The sequence below is a fragment of the Grus americana genome, chromosome 1 (assembly GCF_028858705.1).
Source record: "Grus americana isolate bGruAme1 chromosome 1, bGruAme1.mat, whole genome shotgun sequence".
Taxonomy (NCBI): Eukaryota; Metazoa; Chordata; class Aves; order Gruiformes; family Gruidae; genus Grus; species Grus americana.
Window position 1 is genome coordinate 16,765,431 of NC_072852.1, and position 8,066 is coordinate 16,773,496.

Consider the following 8,066-nt stretch of genomic DNA (forward strand, 5'->3'; position numbering starts at 1 on the left):
GCACTGACAGGTGGTGTTTTTAGGTTTCTGGCTGATAGTGCTTATAAAGGTCATGAGTGGTTGCAGCTCAGATATTGCTTGTCACCAAAACCACACCAGCGGCTTTGTGGGATAATGAAAAGCTGCTGTCAAATGCTCCAATATTTTGCCTTCTCCCATTCCCCTCTGCTCCAGCTACTGTCACAAAACAACTACTGATGGATGGATTTCTGCTGAATGGATTCTGCCACCTGCAGAACTGACCTGCAGGCAGCAGCAGTACTTGCTCTCAAATCTTTGTGAGCATTTTCAGGGTCAGACCTCCCAGGCATCCAGGCCGGGTGGTGCTGCATCCGAACCAAAATCATCCTTACGGTCCTGCACGGCCTTTGCTTTGTGCGCGCGAGAAGTGCTTGCTTTCATGGCTGCTGCAGTTTGTAGGAAGCAGCTGGGGAAGTTAAAGACAAACTTAAAAAAAAAAAAGTCCTTTTTCTCTGATCTCAGTGGTCCCTTGCTGTCACACTGGGCTGGTTGAAGAGACCTGCCAGTGATCATCCCCTGAGCTGGCGTCCTTCCAGCCACCCCCTGCCCATGCAGAGCTACCTGCATGAGCATTCTCGGACTCTCAGCTCCTGCAGTTTCACTTCCAGCACATTTGCTTGACCCGAAATGAATGGTTTCTCAGCCCTTATCCCTGACACAGAGATTAACCCATTCAAGCCATCAAGCCGCTAGCCGAAAGCCACAGGGAAACAGTCACGCACATTTGCTGTAAGCAGTTCCACCAGTCTCGTTGTGGGGCTGTTCATTAGCTGGTCTCCAGGGCAGGTTCGACTCATGTCACCTACCCAATACCTGTGCATGTGATGGAGAAGCTCTGCATAGAGCTGATACGATGAAAGCTTTTGCCTTTTGAGACCTAACTGCAGAACTACCAGATGTGTTTTCTGCATCTTGATTTTGATAGGAAAAAAGCCAACAAATCCCCTCTGAGACCCTTGGAGGTGGGGCTTTTGGTTGGTTAGATGGGTTTTAGGAGATGTTTGGGTCTAGGTTTCAGGAAGATACAGGGATCTGTCCGGTTTTCAGATGAGTGCGACCTCTGCCTTAGCTAGTACGCTCTGATGTTTGGTACCATTATATCCCACGGAAGTGCTAATAGAATCCATAATGCTGGAAAGAAAATCAGGGTGTCTTATACAGAGCAGTAAGATGTGTATTGTATGAAGGAAGAAAGAGAAGCATGCATACAAAATGACCCAGAAGATGTTTAGAATACCACCAAGCTTAGGTGCATTTTAGTGCAATGAGAAAAGGGGCCAGGGAGATGAAAAACTTCCAAGAAAACCCTATTCTGTGGATTATTCTTCAGAAAAAGATCATGTTGAATAAACAGATCTGCACAAGGAGGCAGGAGTTGCGCATAGCGTAAGGAGAGCAGAAGCTGCAGTGCACTGGTGCTGGGGAGTACATCCCTTGGGGGGCCTCGGGTGTGAGAAGGAAAAATTAAGTCCTCCCCTTCAGCAAAGCGGTGAACCATGTGCCCTATTGGAAAGGGAGTTTATGCTTTGCTTAAATTTCATCAAAGGTGGTGAAAGGGGGATGGAGAGGTTCATGCCTGAAGGATCAGTGAGGGTTTTGGGGAGGTGGTTGGAGATGCACCAGCAGTTTGAGGGCAGAGGGGGCTGGATTAACTAAACTTCATAATGAAGATGATACCTGAAACTGAGGTTGCATCAGGTTGCTGAGAAAACATGGGCAGAAAGAGCAAGGAGCAAATCCCTAGCAGGAGCTGGCGAAAGGAAGCAGGGCATAAGGTATGGGGGATGGTTAGTGAGGCAAGAGTGTGGGACATGGCACCTCTGCTACACCGCCGCTTGATGGCAGGGGACGTGGTCAAACCATCCCAGGTGGAGGGAAGGGAAGACGGAAGGTGGGCACTGGGCTGAGGACGCAGCGGCTTCTGCATGAGCACCTTGACATGGATCGCAGCACCCGAGCAAGCCGGGATGCAGTGGTGCTTTCCAGAGCTAGTCCTGCCGTGCCGGAGTGAGAACAGAGCCGGGATGTCTCAACCTGCGAACCAGTGATGCTTGTTCGCTGCCCCCTCCTTCCCCTCTGAGGGCGGGAGGACAGGAGGCACTGGGCACTGTCACCCTCTGGTAGATCAACCACACTGGAGTCCTTTAGTGCCTGTGTTTGCTCCCTGCGGTGCCGCCTTTACGCAGTAATTGGGTTTCCTTTTGGTCTTTAGATAAGCAGATTGAATAGTCTAAATTTTTCCTAAAAGGTGGGTTCTTTCCAGCATCTCAGATATTCACAGGTTTGTTCTTCAATAATTATTATTTTTTAACATTTCTTAGCAACTACACTGCAGTTCGTTCACTGCTTAATCTATTAAGACCACATATAGTGAGAGAGTTACCCCCGTCCCCATGCTCAGCTCCCCGTCCCCAGCTGTACTTGCCCGTTTGTGCCTGGTGGCAAGGGGCAGGTGCAGGGTGAGCCCTCAGCACCACGCTCCAGGCCGAGCCCTGCTCTGCCACACGTCCTGCCCTTCTCCTTCTTACCAGGGCGCCCTCACGCTTGAGGACATTTGGGTGCATTGTGTTTAAATGGACTCAATCGCTGGTCATTTGCTTGTAGCCTCTGTCAGTATTGTTCCTCACCAGCTCCCTCGTGTTACTGATGTTATCATCATGCCCAGACCTTTGATGAAAGAATCCTCCAGTCTCCTAGGGAAGAGGTCCCCACCAGGAGCCCCATGCAAAGCCCTACCCCAGCTGCTGCAGTAGTCATACATCCCTCAAGGGAGGAGCACCATGAAGCTCCTGGAGCATCAGCGGGGATAGCAGCTCCCCGGCAGTGTGACACAGGCTCCCAGCACAGCCAGAAGCCCCAGTGAGGGGTGTGGACTGGTTTGGTTCAGACTCCACCAGGCAAATCACAGAATCACGGAACAGTAGGGGTTGGAAGGGACCTCTGGAGATCATCTAGTCCAACAACTTGCCCTCCCCTCCCCCCCCCAGCTAGAGCAAGATCACCTAGAGCGGTTGCACAGGATGGCATCCAGGTGGGTTTTGAATATCTCCAGGGGAAGAGATTCCACAACCTCTCTGGGCAGCCTGTCCCAGTGCTTGGTCACCCTCAGAATGAAGAAGTCTTTCCTCATACTGAGCTGGAACTTCCTGCATTCCAGTTTGTGCCCATTGCCCCTTGTCCTGTCACTGGGCACCACTGAAAAGAGTCTGGCCCCATCCTCTTGACACCCACCTTCTGGATTTTTATAAGCATTGATGAGATCTCTTCAGTCTTCTCTTCTCCAGGCTAAACAGACCCAGCTCTCTCAGCCTTTCCTCATACGAAGGAGGAAGCACAAAGCACAGGTACGGAACAGGCAGCCATAGTGCACCTGACCTGCGTTTGTTTTAAACCTCCAAATTTGTAGGGGAGGTTGCATTACAGTGCTCAGGGCTGATGCTGCCCCACCGGACCCGTCTTATGCGCGTCTCTGGTCCCCTTGGGCAGTGCTGCGGCATTTGCAGCCTTCCTGCCCTGCAGCTTTTCCTTGTTCTCAAGGCCATTTCCACAGCTGAGGCTGGTCAGACCCCGTGTCCCCGGGCAGCAGTCACCCAATCCCCCCCGCAGGTTGTCTGTCTGTCCAAAGCCTTTGCTCAGCATCACTGTAGTTGTGGAAGGGGAGGTTGTTGGCAGTCACGTAACGTGCTGCCCTGCAAACACCAGATGACTTCTTCATCCCCAAAGTGGCAGTCGTGGCCTGCAGCGAGTGACCCGGCCCCTGCTGGGAAGTGGTGCTTTGGAGTTACAGCCTTGCTGTTAAACTTGTTTTAATCTTTTCACAGCATGATGGATCCAACCCTCTCTGACTGCTCCCAATGAGCTCCTTTGTTTCACCAGGACATCTGATACAACAGTGTGCCCCGTTACTGGACTGTCCTGAGATGTGACTGCAGTCAGAGCCGCTCTCCGATGCTACGTGGCTTCTCCCGTGCTCTCCCCGGTGTTTAGGGTACCCGTAACCCCCCTGGCTGGCCAGGGGAGAGGAGGAGGCAGCTGCACCATGTTGCACTGGAGCCACGTTGGGGCTCGTGCTGGTTTCCCTGCCACTTTCCTCTCATGGGCTGCTAAAAATTATGAGAAAAATCAAGAGCAAGCAAAGTTTTTGTAAGCTGGGTGGTGGCTGACTGCCACCCCCAGCCTAGTACCAGCTGACATAGCTTTACGTTATCTCTATATGTCAAGTTTGATTATGGTGGGTGGGATTCACAGGGAGACACTGAGGGCATTGGGACCCCCTAGGTCTCTGGTGGGAGAGCGACTGGAGCCTGTTGCTAGCCCAGCCCTGAGGCGCTGCCACGGACAAGGCACTGCGGCTGTGGCGCCCAGGGACGAGCTGGCATTGGGGTGAAAGGCTACTGCTCTTCATTGCTGTAGGGAAACGTGGGTGAGCAGAGGCAGGAGATGTGCTCTGAGGAGGTGGGGGCAGAGCAGGGCAGCAGCACCCAGCCTTGTTCCTCACGCGCCTACATCCCCTTCCTCCAGCCCCAGGCTCCTGCCTTGCTCACAGCACAGGGAAGAAACCACTGCCTCCGTCTGCAGCAGCCACTGTGAGCAGGCGCAGCTTCTCTGGGGTCACCCAGCTGCCGTGGTTTGTCCCCCCAGCCTGGGGCTGTGATGGCAGTGGCCCGGAGCATCCTGCTCCCACTGAGGACTGGGCAAGCTCAAAGATCCCTGACGGTTTCAGCTGGTCCGGGGTGCTCCAAAAATTCATCCGTTTGCAGGGAATGCAGCTTCTCTCAGAGCAAATCTCCTTACAGACCTCCTGTTTCCTGAGAATTACTCCAGCCCGGGGAGCAGAGTAAATCTTCTGCAATATGACATACTGGCTTGGCCTATGAACGGCCACAGTACTGGTTCCTTTGGCCCGGCCAGCGCCTGTGTGCTGAGCATGGCGCAGCAGTGGTAAATCACAGCCCTCTCTCTGCAAGCATGCGCAAACACAGTTGATTTGGAAATGTTTTATGCCAGCTCTATGAAATAATACAACGTTCCTCTTGCAGCCTCCTGCCTTCTCTTCATTAACTCTCCATCCCTCTGTCTTTTGGCCCAAGATTCCCCATTGCCTCATGTGGAGCTGGTGTATGAGCATCCTCTGCAGCCATCTGTGTGCTGTGTGTGAGCAAGCTGGTCTCTGTCGGGTTTCACATCCAGAGAGCTGCAGCACTGTCAAGTTGTAGGATGTGAATTTCCAGCAGTGTGGCTAGGTGAGAGGAAGTGTTTAGTATTCTGATCACAGAGGTATGAGACCTTGTTGGAGTTCAGTATCACCAGCCCTGGAGAAGGGAGCTCTGATTGGGGTAACTGGGACTGTCACCTCTAACTCACCGGAGGCTGTCCACGAGGAGCGGCTGAAGCAGCGTTGCAGGAAGGTCATTCGCTTTTGTGGGGACAGATGAGGGGTTGGATGCAGAGAGCTGAATATTTTCATCCTTCCTGAATCTGCTCTCTGCTAAAAACCATTAAAAAGCCTATTCACAAACAGTTTCCACCTGAGAAGTAATCACTTGTATGAAGATTTAAGCATCTCATTTCTCACAATGATAATCCTTCACAAAAATGAAATAAGGATTTCTGCAAAGTCTGTGGAGGCTCTTGGCATAATTACATCCAGCAACAAACTGCCCCATTAACAAAACAAAACTTCTGTTGGTGCTTGCCCAGAAACTGTGCCCAAGTCTTTACCTTGTAGGTTACTGTAATTAGAGATGCTTTCATAGGAGAAAAGGGTTACCAGCTGCGTATTAAAACTGCTTCTGACTGAAGCTTAGGGTAACATTTTCAATGAGAGACTCTTTCTGTCCATCTATATTTAGAAGCATTCGAGTGCCAATGCTAAACCAATGCTCCCGGTTTTTGGTTAAAACCAGGAACCCTTCTGTCCTTTTCCCCAGCAAAACTCAACTTATCTCTAATTCTTACCAAACACAGTTAAAAGCATATACATTTCTGTGGCCTCCCCACGCTTCCAGGAAGATCAACATGGATGAACAAGGATGGTCTCTGCCTGTGCCATTGCCTCAGGGAAAGCTTGTGGTCCCTGGATGTGGTCATTACTGCAGGCTACAAATGCCAGAGGCTTAAATAGCATCAGCTGCTGAAGTATCAGCTGAAGAAAGCACAATTTGAGATTACCCCTGAGAGAGAGAGGAGATTCCTATTAAACCAAAAAAAAATCAGCTCTTCCTGAAAGTCACAAAAAAAAAAAAAAAAAATTGAAAGAAAGCACCAGAGCAGAAGGGGAAACTGGCACTGAGGTAAGGAGGAAGCACGATTCTTTTATCACAATAATAATAATAATAATGCACATACTTTAAAATCCTTCTCTAGGGGCTAAAAAGAGCACACCACCTTATCCCACACCATCATTGCCAGCACCCATACGACAAAGATAGTTTTCTTTCTTCTGATTGCTTTGCAATTACAGGTAAAAATTGTAAGGTAATTGGATTTTATACACTCTCATCCAAAGGCTTTGGAACATGATTATCTATGGTGATTGACATATCCCAAGTGGTGAATTATTGCATTAGACATGTATGCAGCTCTTACGTAGAGCCAGTCAGAAAATGTGTGCCTGGCACTGAGCTGCCTAGCTTCAGTCCTTACTGGGAAATGGCGCAGTCTGGGCTGAGAACTGGCTGGGACCAGACAGATTTGGAGAGTTTCTGTATTAGTGGCTGCAGTGAAAATAAGCTATAACCACTGGAAGGCTCTACGTTATGAGAAATATGAGAGGCAACTTAATAAAGACGTATTGCTTCATACCCCCGCCCTACACCCAGATGTCCATATGATGCAACCAGTTCTCTTTTCCCAGTTCTGACCTGCACTCCTTGTCCAGTTGGTTCACAGGAACAAACTGGGAATCTGTCCCACTCAGAGGGTGGCTCTGGGGATCAGGAGTATCTGCCTGAACTGGGGCAGCTTGCTTCTCTGTAAAACAAAACACTTAGGTAGTGGATGAGGGAAAGGCTGTGGATGTTGTCTACCTGGACTTCAGTAAAGCCTTTGACACTGTTTCCCATACCATTCTCCTGGAGAAACTGGCTGCTCATGGCTTGGATGGGTGTACTCTTCACTGGGTAAAAAACTGGCTGGATGGCTGGGCCCAAAGAGTTGTGGTGCATGGAGTTAAATCCAGTTGGCGGCCGGTCACAAGTGGTGTTCCCCAGGGACCAGGACGGGGGCCAGTTCTCTTTAATGTCGTTATCAATGACCTGGACGAGGGGATCGAGTGCCCCCTCAGTAAGTTTGCAGATGACACCAAATTGCGTGGCAGTGTTGATCTGCTGGAGGGTAGGAAGGGTCTACAGAGGGATCTGGACAGGCTGGATCCATGGGCCGAGGCCAACTGTATGAGGTTCAACAAGGCCAAGTGCCGCGTCCTGCACTTGGGTCACAACAACCCCAGGCAACGCTACAGGCTTGGGCAAGAGTGGCTGGAAAGCTGCTCGGTGGAAAAGGACCTGGGGGTGTTGGTCGACAGCCGGCTGAATATGAGCCAGCAGTGTGCCCAGGTGGCCCAGAAGGCCAACAGCATCCTGGCTTGTATCAGCCATAGTGTGGCCAGCAGGACTAGGGCAGTGATCGTCCCCCTGTACTCGGCCCTGGTGAGGCTGCACCTCGAGAACTGTGTTCAGTTTTGGGCCCCTCACTACAAGACCGACATTGAGGTGCTGGAGCGTGTCCAGAGAAGGGCAACGAAGCTGGTGAAGGGTCTGGAGCACAAGTCTGATGAGGAGTGGCTGAGGGAACTGGGGTTGTGTAGCCTGGAGAAAAGGAGGCTGAGGGGAGCCCTGATTGCTCTCTACAACTGCCTGAAAGGAGGCTGTAGCCAGGTGGCTGTTGGTCTCTTCTCCCAAGTAACAAGTGATAGGACAAGAGGAAAAGGCCTCAAGTTGTGCCCGGGGAGGTTTAGTTTGGATATTAGGAAAAATTTCTTCACTGACAGGGTTGTCAAGCACTGGAACAGGCTGCCCAGGGAAGTGGTGGAGTCACCATCCCTG